Below are 6000 nucleotides of genomic sequence, written 5' to 3' on the forward strand. Positions count from 1 at the left end.
TATTGACTGTTGCATAAATATATTTTTAAGTACATATAAATATATAAAGATTACATCAAATACAACTCTTCTCTAAGTAGTCATAATTAGAGAGTTACAGTTATGTGTGTCTAACAAGCTATTGTAGGAATATAAATCCATCATGAGAAGGTTGTTGAGTTGATTTAAGTATTTTCCTGAGAAAATTTGAAGCGTTGTGTCTTGATGATGTGATCGTGGACAGATTCAACTATTTTCTGGTTTACACAAGAAGTAAATTCTTGTTTCGTTCAAAATGGTATCCAGGTTATAACGGGTAGTGTAAAATACATATTAATTCTTATCAAGTGGGAAAATAGTGTAGGGCGTTTTCACTCTGATATCGAAAAGAGCAACATGGACCGTCTGTTATACTTATCAGCATTTAGGTCACTACATCCGAGCCTGAGGCAGCAGTGAATGATTTGACAAAAACAAGAGCCATAATTAAGGTCAATAATAATCTTGTTTTCGGTTTTTGTAATTAGGTTTTTAAATTCTGTGAGACTACATGATTCTTGGTAGGGCATTCCATATATTTATTTTGTCGGGTAAAAAGGATTTGGCATAAGAGGCATTTCCTTGTATTTCAGAGTTATTTCTTAAACTATGGCTTGTAGTTTCGGAGACATGGTAAATCTGAGTAGGTAAATTAATTTCTCTTTCAAATGAACACGAAGTTACCTACACAAAGTGTTTACTTTTTAAGGACATTTACCTGAGTATGTTAATCAATTTATCTTATAGTTTCATTAAGTTACCTCCAAAAGATTCCAATAATTAGCTCGGGTTAATCCAGTCAATCAGACAGGGGAGTATGGTGTGTTTTCTTTGTCAATTACTTACCTACTCCACTGTCTCATAACTGGGAGTCTCACAAATGGGAGTGGACCTAATTAATAGTAGCAGTTAATCCAGTTACAGGGGAGGGAGTACACCTAAGAGAACAGCCAGGAGAGGAGCTAGAGGTACTAATTAGTAGCTTGAAACAATAGGAGGGGGGTGGGGTGGTGGTGGTGTAGAGTCGTGCAAAGTATAGTGAACTGCTGGAATATTGGTCAGAGTGAAGTAAAAGTGTATTTCTTAACAAAGAGTACATTATTTGTTTTGTAGGGCTCGATTTAGTGCTTTGTTACTTGCACTGGTGCAACGCAATATTACAAATATTTTCGAGAAAAAATTATTTTTGAGATATAATCAACAATAAATCTAACATTATAAGCATAAATATGTCAGCTCATTTTTCTTCTTAATCTCTGAATAGCTATGGCACTGAAATAATGCTATTCAAGTACACGTTTCGGCTATGACAGCTCTTGTAAACAGGGATCAGCTGTGTCTCTGTGTGGCTATGGTTTCATAGGTACTACATCACGGAAATATGTTTATGTGCACCAAAACCTCTGACGTTTTATCACACTACTTTGCAACTGGAATTTGGCTGGTGCAACTAGGTTTTTATCTTAGGTTGCACCTGGTGCAAGTAGACTAACCTCTCTTAAATCGAGCCCTGTTTTGAATTTTTATTATATCATAAATTATTTACATGAAGGGGAGGTATATTGGTGCATTTTCAGTGAAATAACACAACTCTCAATTTAATTAAATCACTGGAAATAATAGCAAGCCATGTTTTAATAACCTTGTGTCCTCTAGTAAACATGGAAAGGTAATAAAATAAATAATAATATAATTAAGTTATTAATAATTATTCAATTGATTGACATATCACATAAATATGATTTTAAGGCAGAACTAGGCAAACAAACACTATACATATCATGGCAGAACAATGACTTGGTCTTAACTGAGCTTGTTGGCGCCTGCATTAAGACATCTTTGTTTTTTGGTTTTTAATACAATATTTACTGAAAGGATAATGCTAAAATTTATTACTAGTATCATAACTCATGAAAGTTATTTCAACATCAAGATAATTTGAAAAACACAAAGGCTACATTTTGGTCACATAAAATTACAAAATTCTCAAATGATTTTTCATATAACTTGAATCAATATTTAATCATGTTTAACCCAATTTGATGTAATTCTTATTAAGAATCATCAGGAGTTGAGGTGCAGGGGTGGAAATAACCCATTGCCCGACGTCCGAGTCCAGTGTTTTTGTCTGTCGGGCAAGCAAATTTGTATATCACACTGTACCGATGTCCAGTTGACTTTCCAATGTTAATTATGTTGTTTATTTAAAAAATCAACAAGAAAACGGCCGGTCTAGTGGAAAAATTATCAGGGCAAGTGATTTTACATGTGCCACTGTACCGGAGTACACTAGCAATATTAAAAGTTATTTCCACCCCTGGAGGTGGTTTCCAATATTTGATGACTGAACCAGAGCTTAGCATTTATTGACATGTTGGTTTTTGACAAATTGATCAAGGTTTGTTGATGGTTATTTGGAATATGAGCTTCATATTTACTTGCACACTGGTTTGCAGATGGTGAAGGCTTCAGGGCATTTTCATGTGTTTTTTAAACTTTTGTTACAACTTTACCAAATTTGTGAACAACTTTAGTACACTTTTATGACAATTAAAGTACTGTCGGAAATGCTAGAAAAATGCTTTTTAGCCTTAATACTTTGATAAAGGTGATAAATGTACTATGTTGTCAATATATCAACTCGCCTATAGTGTACCTAATTTTTTTTCCAATCGATTTAACATTCCCATGCATTTAAAGGGCAGTTTACAGGAGAGAATATGGTACCAAAACAACAACTTAAGATTTTTTCAGAGTTCAACAACAGAAATCTGAAATAGTCTTTACATTTATGCTAATAATACAGGTGGTGTAAAAATATGAATCAACGTTTTTCTTTAACAAATAAATGTTGAATGTTTGTGTTACTTTACTTAATTATCGTTTCTTTATTGAAGAAATATTAATATAAATGTTAAGTCTTGATAAATAAGTTTCCCGTCATGCATGCATATCTTTATCACAGCGTCCACTATGGCCAACTATTTGCAGTCAATTGTTGCAAAGGTTTATACGTTTTTTGTGCTTGAAAAAGACAGAGGTAAACCTTTCATTAGTTTAGAAAGGGTTTATTGGTATGTCTTACCAACAAGTTTACAATATGCTCAGGTGTCAATTTCACTTGTCGATACCGTGCATGCTGATGACGTAACACAGGCAGTTAATGTTTGTATCAAATAACGTCCCACTACCCGTTATTTTTCTAAGTTTTTGGTATTTTCATCAGTAAAAACACATTTTAGGGCATGTCTCAAAATCTATTCCCTCGGTCTACATTAGGTAGATGTTTCTAAAAGTGATATTTGTTATTTAAGTAACTGTAATACCTCTGAATTTTAAATATAAGTCAAAAAGCATTTTTCTAGCATTTCCGACAGTACTTTAGTAAGTACCTCAGAAAAGGAAACAAATCAAAATTAGTGTTATGTCCTCTTGGGATATAGCCTCACATCCAGTAAAAGGTTATTATTCTTTAAGAAGCAATAATTTTGTCAATATGTAATTTTATTGACAAAAAGCTTTGAACTAACTTAACTTTTATTTACCATTCTTTTAATTCATTAAAAGATAAGAAATACATATTTTCAGATTATTGGTTTAACTAAATTTGAACAATGGATAAATAAATAGAGGCAGTGTTGGCAGATTATTCATAGATAAAGAAACGATCAGCAACTTGCACGTGTGGTTGTGTTCAAGGTTTTTATAAAATAATGAGGGGATTTTTTGCGGGGAAAAAAACCCCAAACAACAAAATTCAGTTACCCTTGCTCTGCTTATATCTTTGACGAATGTGAATTGCCTGACAGATTGGTTTGAAAGAAAATACGCTTCCCACTCTTAGCAGCTGGCTGATATGATTTTTCATCAATACATCAGTATCACAGGCGCACAGTTCAAGTCAATTACAATTCCGGTATTTTTTTCCGCCACGGTATTTGACAACAATAAAGCCAAAGGACAGCAAAAGAAAATTCTTCACGGTAAGTAAGATAAGAGAAAAATTAAAGATAACGTTATGAACCCTATAAAAAATATTAACTTAGTCGAGAGGATGTCCCACAACCAATATAATAGCAAGTTCAAGTTCACAAGTCATAGTTTCATTCCCTATCAATCTACTGTAAAAGAAACACTCAAATAGTCACACAAACAATTATTCGATGTAACTGTATGATATGAATATATTTATTATTTCACGAATGGCATGAGAAATTCTAAATGGCGATAACTGTTACAGTTAGTTGTGAGAAAAAACATCTATTTATACTACCATGATTCCCTTCTGCCGCATTATAGAAAAACAAGATTGGAGGCAGTGAATGGGCTGGATACATCGGTGAGCTAGAGGGCAGGGCTTATCGGCTGGGACTGGATCAGTCTACTGAAGTACAGTCTATTTTCCTACAACTAAAAAATAAAACCAGCTCTCCTCTCACATGATAAATCGTTCACTTCCTGCTATGAAATATTTCCTGCTGTTTACCTCTCCTACCGTGTGTACAGGGTGTCATTTATCAATCTCACGATCCATACATCCACTGAAATAAACGACCTCACACCACAGTAGAGTGTAAGTAATCTATGCCCACATTGACCATGCTATAACAGTATATAACTTGATGGCAGTTTTGGCGCGACAAGCCGCTGTGCTTTTAACAACTTATAGATTTTTTATCTGTAACTTGGTATGTCCCAGTAATTGGTTCTTAGCACGTTAGACTGGCATTTATCTATAGTTATTACTGAACACACTGAAGCTAATATTTGATGGCAAGTGTCTAACCCCTTTAACAAGGAATCAACAAATACCGGGAGTACTGCACTTTACCGGGCGCACTTTTTTAGATTAATTAGCGCTGTTGGGGTTCCCTAACCCTAGCCCTTACCCCTAACCCTAAGGATCGTAAAGGTTAGGGTATGCCACCCTTTACGATCCTTAGGGTTTAGGGTTAGGCACCCTTTACGATCCTTAGGGTTAGGGGTAAGGGCTAGGGTTAGGGAACCCCAACAGCGCTAATTAATCTAAAAAAGTGCGCCCGGTAAAGTGCAGTACTCCCCAAATACCCATTTCATTGTAATGTTTCAGTTTCATTTTAGGTTCCAATAATCAATAAAACTTGAAGCAAGGACTGGGACAATTATTTAAAAATTTCAGTATGAAATACCCACCACTATTTAGTTAACCCAAATCGGATTGAGTCTATCGTCGTGTCAAGTAAAAGAATGTTGTTTGAGGTGATTAGAGTTATTTACCCTTACTAAAGCAAGCACACTTTCCTTTCCAGGGCGTGACAGGTTCACCACAAAGATTGGTAACCTGCCCCACAAGATAACTGTTGTGTAGCGACCAGAACTGCGATAAACAGTCCACAATTTCGTAAAACCCTATTTACTGCGATTCTGCTCCCGGTTAAACTAAAAACTTAAGGCGATCGATGTGCGGAATATGATTTAGTTTTTATGGGGAAGCACAAATAAAGAAATCATTTGCATATTCCTTTGCGGATATGTAACCTGTGTTAACTGAGTTAACCTCCATTATTATTTGAGAGCATCTTAAGAGTTTATAATTATTTTTGTACTCGTCAATTATTCACTCACTTATATTATGCGGCAATTCCCACTCAAGCAAAACTCTCACTGTGTACTGTCTCATTTTACTGTTATTTTAAAATGCCAAAATAATTTAATCCAATATTTATAAAAAGGAAAATCTGAAATGAATTTTGTTTCTACTTTCAGGTCACAATAATATAACAGAATCGTCCACATTTACCAGAACAGTTCAAACGGTATAATTTATGTTTCTAAAATAATTCTGATTCTTGTCCTTGTAATTATCTTTGTGACTGCGTGTATGCCTGCATCCAGGCGTTCGTGGCCCAACTTCTCCAAATTTGCTGCATTTATACATGATCTTTTAACTTTAAATTAGTAGTTCTCGGACATCTCAACTGATTTGGGTACGGCTCAAGGTTG

General features: G+C 34.7%; 1 protein-coding gene across 6 annotated transcripts in view; it reads right to left on the reverse strand.

The window, feature by feature from the left end:
- The window catches only part of LOC124259014 (palmitoyltransferase ZDHHC21-like), a 134610-nt gene extending 129189 nt beyond the window's left edge, over positions 1-5421 (reverse strand). For 3 of the 6 annotated variants that reach the window (XR_006893735.1, XM_046693079.1, XM_046693083.1), the window contains exon 1: positions 5275-5421. The gene's annotated coding sequence lies outside the window, so the exon portion shown is untranslated. Of the gene's footprint in view, positions 1-4291; positions 4403-5190 lie in introns of those variants that run through there. The other 3 variants (XM_046693081.1, XM_046693080.1, XM_046693082.1) reach the window with 3 other exon arrangements.
- Positions 5422-6000: the final 579 nt, after the last annotated feature.

The sequence above is a fragment of the Haliotis rubra genome, unplaced genomic scaffold (genome assembly GCF_003918875.1).
Source record: "Haliotis rubra isolate DU_JTF1 unplaced genomic scaffold, ASM391887v1 Scf706, whole genome shotgun sequence".
Taxonomy (NCBI): Eukaryota; Metazoa; Mollusca; class Gastropoda; order Lepetellida; family Haliotidae; genus Haliotis; species Haliotis rubra.